Raw genomic sequence first — 7584 nt, 5'->3', positions numbered from 1 at the left:
GTCCCAAACCAAACAGATTTTATTGTTCCCCAGCACATTTTTAGGGCACCACTTCCCCCAGCATGGCAGCAGGAGCTGCTCTGTGCCTTGCAGACAGGGCAGGGCTCCCCTGCACTGGCCCCAAACTGAACAGCATTCCCCCCTCCTTTTATTTGCCACCTGACAGTAACTCACTGCAAACACAGCCAGGTTTGACATCCTTGGGCCCCTCCTCATGTCCCTTGGGACTCACACATCAGCCCGTATCTCAGCAAAGGCTTGGCAAGGTGGGGGGCAAAGGGGCAGAGGCCTGCAGGGCCAAAATTCCCTATTAGTAGTGTGGGAATTAGTGGGACCTTTGCTTGGGCTGAAGGCACCAGCACTCAGAGGTGGAGGGGCAGCAGCAGCAGCTCTAGCTGTGGATTTCCTCATGCCTGTTCCCTTTCAGCCCTTAATGCCAGCTCTATCCATCTGCTGGCTGCTGCATCACTCACTGGGGCTGGCGGGGGCTTAGGAGGTATCAAAACTCCCATTGATTATTTTGCTCCATGTTCAAAGAGTGGAAGTGGCAGATCTGTACCACTGAGTCAGGAGCAGAACAACGAGGGCTGACTCGATGAGCTCGGCACAAAATGTTTTTTTGACACCCAGGGCAGAGGGCAGCCTGCACAGGGCGATGGAAGGAACCTCAGGCCATTGGTAGCTGAGCCAAACCCCTCAATGTTTAACCCAAACTGCAGTTCCTCCCGCCCTGCCCTGCCAGGCACTGGGTTTGGAGGTTTTGTGCTGGAATGTGGGCGGTGGGAAGGCAGAGGCCTGATGGCCATTAATATTCTGCAGGAGCAGGGGGATTAGTGTCTGGAGGTGTCTGAAGGGATTTGCCAGGGAGTTATTCCTGGTGGGTACAAGCAAGCACTCCTCTAGCTGGCATCCTGCAGCCTCCAAACAAGGCGCCGAGCTCCGGAAGTGAAGGCAGTAATGCTGCTCTGAATTAAATTCATCAGCACCTTAATTAAGATCTATATTCAGGTCTTAATGAAGGGGAGTGGAGCTGGGGGGTGAGATGCTGCACGGGGACGATCCTGAGTGGCTCCAAGGGCTGGCGGAGCAGCTTCCCACGGTGCCCCTGGGAAGTCTGGAAGGGAAAAGTTAACTCTGCCCCACGGGGAACACGAAGCAGGGGAGGACAAAGCTCTGCCCGCCCCCTCCCTGCCCACCCCCGTTTTCCGGCTTTGATCCCAGGAACCAAACCAGGGCTTGGCCTTCTGCTAATCCGGGTTGATGGAGCCGGGATAATTACACTTCATCCTGGTTTCCCGGGAGCCACCAATACATATTGATGCCCAGCTGTCCCCTCTCTTGGGTGGAGATGGGGCAGAGCTCGTCCCCAGCTCCGGAGCTGCCATGCTGGGATGGTGACAGAGGGCAGCAGGGGACACCGGTCCCCAGCAAGGGTCAGTCTGAGCCCTGGCAGGCAAGGAAGGGCTGCGAGGCAAGAAGCTACTTGAATTGTACACTCCAGCACAGTGTTTATAAGGTGTGTGCATTCCTCAATTTTAATTAAAAATCTGAGCAGCTCCTGCCAGCTCGATAATCAGCACTCGAGTGTGGCTGAACCCCCCAGTAACCCAGGGAGCCCCGAGCCGAGGGGATGAGGACACCAAGGGTGGCATGGCTGGGTCCTAATGGCCCAGCCTGAGCTGACACCTCCAGCAGCCCCCATAACCTCCCTCTGGCTGCCCACCAGCCCCGTTTGCAAACAAACCAACACCATTTCCCTGGGCTGCCCAGCAGGGCGGGCAGGGCCAGGGCTGGACTGGGAAGCATCCCCGCTGCCGGGCTGACCTCGATGGAAGAGGGGAGGAGAAGGGAGAGAGGAGAGAGGCTCTGCCTCCTCCCAGCAGGCGGGGGGCTTGTTTCTGCTGCCTCCTGTGGATTTTGGATGTTCTCCAGGGCTTCGTGCTCCGCCAGCCCCTCCCCAGCGAGAGCTGCGCACTTCCCAGCCCGCCCCCCCGGCAGCCTGTATGCACAAAAATAAATATATATAAATATATATACACGCATGCAACAGGCAGGCTGCAGCGTAAACATAAATAAACACGAAGCTGCTCGGCGTCTCGCAAGCAGAGGCAGCGCTCCCTGCCTGCCTGCACCCTGCCAGAGGGCAGAGCTGGGGCAGCCACTGCTGCTGGGAACTGGTTTAACTGGGAGATGCCATTGGGAAGGGCTGATCTGACGTGGTGCCCGTGCTCGCCAGCCCCCCAAGCCGAGGGGGGATGATTTGCTACCATCTTTGCCTCTGGTCACAATAGAAAAAAATTTTTTAAAATAAGTAAGGGGGGAGAAAAATCCCTATGAACATGAGTAATGGCCCAGGAATGAGCAACCCGAGATAGAACTGAATAATAACATGTCAAAAACTACACGATGTGGGTTTTTATTCCCCAGCGGAGTTTCCTTCCTGCTAATCCATCACTGTAGAAGATGCAAGATTACTGCTTTCAGAAAAAACTCCGGGAGATAAATGTGAGTAAATTAGGGTTTATTATATTCTTTAGGACAATATAATTTCAACCATTCCTTTATTAAATTATTTATGCCCTCGGTGGTGGCTCAGCTGGGCAGCCACTCTCCCCAGGACCATTCCCCCCCTGCCCAGGTGGCAGTGGTGACAGTGGTGACAGTGGTGACAGTGTCAGTTAAGCCACCACGTCCCATCAGCGGGGATGCCATCCCGGATGGATACGGGGGGTCTGCACCGTTCCCAACTGCCAGGCTGCTGCCCCCCGAGAGGCAGCATCCTTGTGGCTGGGAGATCCATCCCGCTCCCCTCCCCTCCGTCACTTAAACAAGCAGGCAGGCACTTTGCTCTAAATAGCAGCAAAACTGCTGTCACATCACACGCCATTGTCCCCTGGGGGAGGCTGGCAGGCACTGCCTGTCCTGTTGGACACCCAGTGCCCAGGACACCGATGCCCACCAGGACCTCCCTGGGGTCCCCCTGAGCTGGGCGATGTCTCAGCACTACCAGAAACAGGAGATGTGGGGCTGGGGGAACTTTGTTCAGGAGCTGAATGAGTCCTCATCAGGTCCATGCTCTGCTGGCAGGAGTGGCACCAGGCCTGAGGCCACTGCGACAGTGTCCCTGCCACCTCCGAGGAGAGCACCAGGTCCCCGCCCTCTCCAGTATCGTCCCAGCAACTGTGTCCCCCCCCGGCACCATCCCCCCTCGTTATCTCGGAGCTGACAGGGGAGGTTCCCCCGCTCCCAGGGAGCCGCCGTGATTGTGTTTACTCCCAAACCTGCCCCGATTGGGTTGTCGGTGCGCATCATTAATCTTCTTCTACAATCCCTTCCCCATCTGCTCCCACTTTTTAATGAACTGCCACTTGCCACACTCAATTACATCAGCGCAGAGAGGGGGGTGAAGGTGGGGGGGTGGGAGAAGCAGGAGAGGGCGAGGAGGAGACGCACTTGGCTTTGGGATCACTCTTGTCTCATCTGCAGGAGAGAACGCATCCCGACCCCCCCTTCCCGAGCCTCTTTGGGCTTCTTGCCCCCGAGCCAGTTACTAACAACCACATCAGAACCAGCCTCGCAGCCCAAAATGTCAGCCCGGGTTTGATCCCGGCTCTGCTGCTCCACACAATTATTTTCAGCGCATGAATACTGCGGGCAGCTCCCACACTGGAGTTTTCCAGCTTGCTGGCAGCTCTGGGGATTCATCCGACATCAGGCTACTGCCTTCTGATTACTTTCCTTGGCAGCCAACCCGCTCGGAGCTGGCAAATAAACAATAGGGGAGAGTGTGATGGGGAGCTTAGCTTTCAAATTACACTTTTCAATCACTTGTCACACCAAAGGTATAATGAGTGTTTAATACAGAACTCAAAAGACGTCGGGGCCGGGGGGGGGGAGCTTTATTTACAGGGAAGATGCTGAGTTTGGGCGGAATTTGGGAGCTCTATCCCCGTTTCTCTGTTGGGAATCGTGGCCAGCCCAGCCGGGAAGGACCTTCTGGAAAAGCCCCCTTTGCGGGAGGGGCGCTGGGAAAGAGGATCCCACGCCCCAGTCCCTGCGGGGCGGGACACGGTGTCTGCCATCCCATGGGGACATCCCCGGCGATGGGCGGGATCGCAGAGACACCCACACTGATCCTGAAGCGCTTGTTGCCTTCACACTCCCTCCCCCTGATCAGACTTTCTTACCCAAATGCGAGGCTAATCCAGGCGAACCCAGAGTCCTTCCCTCGGGGATCTCAATGCAGTCTCGGCCCAGAGAGACACACAGCCAAGAACACCCCAAAAAGGGAGACAAAACCACTTCTATCGAGATGATCTTTCCCTGGAACAGGTCCTGTTGCTTTGCAGCCGGGGAACGGCGACTGTGCTTGAGATACGGGAGTCAGCTCTGGCTCAGCTCCCCTCTGCTCCAAACTCCCCCCTTCGAAAGCCCTTTTTTAAAAAAAAAAAGAAACCAGAAAAGCCTTGAGACAGAGAAGTCCCTGCTGCTGGCTGCCCTCTGCTCACATGGGATGCCCGCCCTCCTTGCAGGACCCCCGGCAGCCCCGGGGTCTTGATTAGAAACAATTAATAACTGCGGGCCCCGCACCGGTGCAGCACTGCCACCTCCCGTCCGCGCCGCCGCGGGGACAGCTCACCCGGGACAGCCCACGCACCCCGTGGCCAAGGGTCCCCAGGGCTCTGCTGCCCCTCCCTGGCAGCTGCAGCATCCCGGGGGTCCCTCCAGCACGGGGGGGCTGCCCGCACCCCGCAGCACCCAGTGATTTTTCCCCCCCATGGGCAGGGGCAATCAGGACGCGGTTCTCAATTAGCAAAATAAACTCCAGAAAAGTAAATTCTTCCTCAAAAAGCAAGAATGTACTTGGGAAAATAACAGAAAATAATAAACAAAGCAGCATATGACCTATAACCATCTGCTCCTGCTCCTCTCCAGTTCTTGCAGGGAGAACCCAGAGAAATGTCAGGCTTCTCGTACATCTGCGAAAGGCTTTTAGGTTTGTGTTGGGGTTTTTGGCTTTTTTCCCTCCTCAATCACTTCTCAGGCAGTAGGAACCGGACGGCCTCACAGAAAGGGTGCGAGTATTAAATCCTGGCACTACCCACGGCCTTGCAGAGGGAAGGGTTACCGTGGGGGGCAGCCCTACGCCCCCTCCCAGCATCTTCCCCACCACGCAGCCACCCCAGGCTCTGCGCGGGGTATCGCGGGTAACACAGGGCATCAAGCAGCCCGCAGTGAGCTCTTGATATTAATTACCCACGAGCTCATCAACTTAACCTCATTAGCTTGCAGAGCTCAGCCGCCTGTCCCTTTTTCTTAAGCAATGCGCTGTGTAAGCCTGTTGTGCCCCTTCTGATCGTGGCACGCGCACCTGCCACCGTGTCCCCGTGTCCCCAGGGTTGGGGACAGTCACCGCCAGGAGTCCCGGGAAGCCCCCGGTGGCGCGGCCATCGCCCCCTGCCCCCCGCGGGCCCTGCCCTCGTCTCCTCCCGAGCAGGGATCAATGAGATCCCCTCGGAGCTCATCACCGGGCGGTAATTATGAGCAGCATCAATTACCGGCGTTCCAGGAATGCCACTGATTTGCATAGCGATCGATTCCGGCGGGTGCTCCCCGGGTCCCGGGGGGGGTGGATGAGGACGTTGTTCTGCGCACCATTGATTTTACAAGGTAGGAAACAAAGCGCGCTCCCCACCACCACCCCCCAGTTCAGAGCGGCTCATTCAGCCGTATTAACTTTCAGATCATTTATTTTTGTACGTCTTTCAGCCCTGTTTGTTGCTATCAGACGAATGCAGAGCCTGACACGGTGGAGAATAATTGAATCAATACAGCCACTGCACTCGGGGGCTCCGAGGTTCGCAGGAGCCCGCGCAGCCCAGGAGGGTTTGGTTGTTGTTTTTTTTTTAACTTTTCCAGTTATTAAAACCCTCCTCTGACGACGATTTACCCTCCTCCTTGTTTCACACAGTGCGGAGGGCAGCGGGTGCTTCCAGCATCCCCATGTCCCCAGTGGAGCAATCTGGGGGCTGCAACCCCCCTCCCCCCCGCCCAGCAAGAAGCCCCTCCGGCTGAAAAGGCGCCCCATAAAGAAAGAATCCTCCTCTTTCAGGTTGAAACGGCTCTGAAAAGAGACGGGGGTTTAATTCCACTTCCCCTCCCACCGGGATATTAGCCAGCTAAAGAGCAGAACGCCTGTTTCCTTCAGATAACCGGCTCCCCGAGAGCCCCCCGATTGTCCCCAGCCCCGCACCGCCACCGCACCGAGCGGGTCAGTCACCGCCGCCCAGCGCAAATCCATTTGCCGAGGAGAAATTTCTATTCTTATCGGGGCTCTGCAAGAGGGCTGCGAGCGGCCCCTGTTAATTGAAGCTTTGACGGCTCTTGGAGGAGGCCTCTGATCAGGGAGACGGCCCCGCGGTGCCGGGATGGCTGTGCTGGGATGGAAGGGAATCCAAATGACTGCACAGAGGTGCCCTGGGGACGAGGGGACAAGAGCCGAGGTGCCCCGGGGGCATCTGCTCTCCCCAACCTGTGCCCCAGGCTCTTCCCAACCACTTCAGCACTCTGGCTCCTCTTCTGCAATATCCTCCAGCAAATCAAGCATCCACCCCCCACCTCCCCCCCCTTCTTGGGATGTTTTCAATCTGTTTTATGTTGATTTTAATTAAAGAATTTGAAACTGAACAAACAGTTCGTAGCAGGTGGCCATACAAGTGTGAAATAAGCAAACTGCTTTATCTGCAGCAAACCCCGCCAGTAAATTCCTCCAAATTAATCCCAGCCTCTGAGAGGATGCTGATGCTGGCTGCCAGGCAGGCTCTGACAGGCTCTAAATGTTAGGGGCTAGGATGAGGTATGGGGGGGAGCAGGGGTGTCCAAGGGGGCTCACACCACCTCCCAGCCCTGCAGCTCCTGAGACCTCATGGTGCCACCAGCATCTACCATTGCCAAGGAGGGACCCATCCTCATCCCCCTCCAGGGCAGCACATCCCACCCCAGCATCCCTGCTCTGCCTGTGGACCATCCTTGACCCCCTGCCAGAACCTACACAGCTCCAGGGATCTGCCCAGGATCCAGGCAGGGGGATGGATGGGGATTTTTCCCACTAAATTCCAGGCTTAGGTGCCTGGGAAGCCAAAACACTTCTAGCAAAGGCACGGGACAGGGTTGGGTATTTTGCAGAAAACGAGGCAGCGCCAGGCCCAGAGCCTTGGAGGAGGTGGAGAGGTCAAAGAGCTCTGACAGAGTCTTGTGAGCATGGCTGGGGTGCTGCACCCCAAACCCATCCTCCTGGCCTGCACAGGGCCTGCTCCCCTCCACAGACTGATCCCCCAGACACAAAACCCATTTCCACACATTCAAACCCTGTCAGTACCTCGTGTCCCAGCTGGTCAGCAACTGCTGCTGCGAGGCTCCTGCTGGATCCCATTTCAAACCGATGGGATAATACCATGGCTTAATGTGGCTTAGTAACTCCCACACTGAGGGTGCAGGAGGGGAGCACTTGAAGCCCCACACCCCACTCTGAGCACCCTGGGGGGCTATGGGTGCCCCCCGAGCCAGAGATGCTGCACTGCAGGC

This window comes from Calypte anna, chromosome 24 (genome assembly GCF_003957555.1).
Source record: "Calypte anna isolate BGI_N300 chromosome 24, bCalAnn1_v1.p, whole genome shotgun sequence".
Lineage (NCBI taxonomy): Eukaryota > Metazoa > Chordata > Aves > Apodiformes > Trochilidae > Calypte > Calypte anna.
This window is presented reverse-complemented; position numbering follows the sequence as displayed.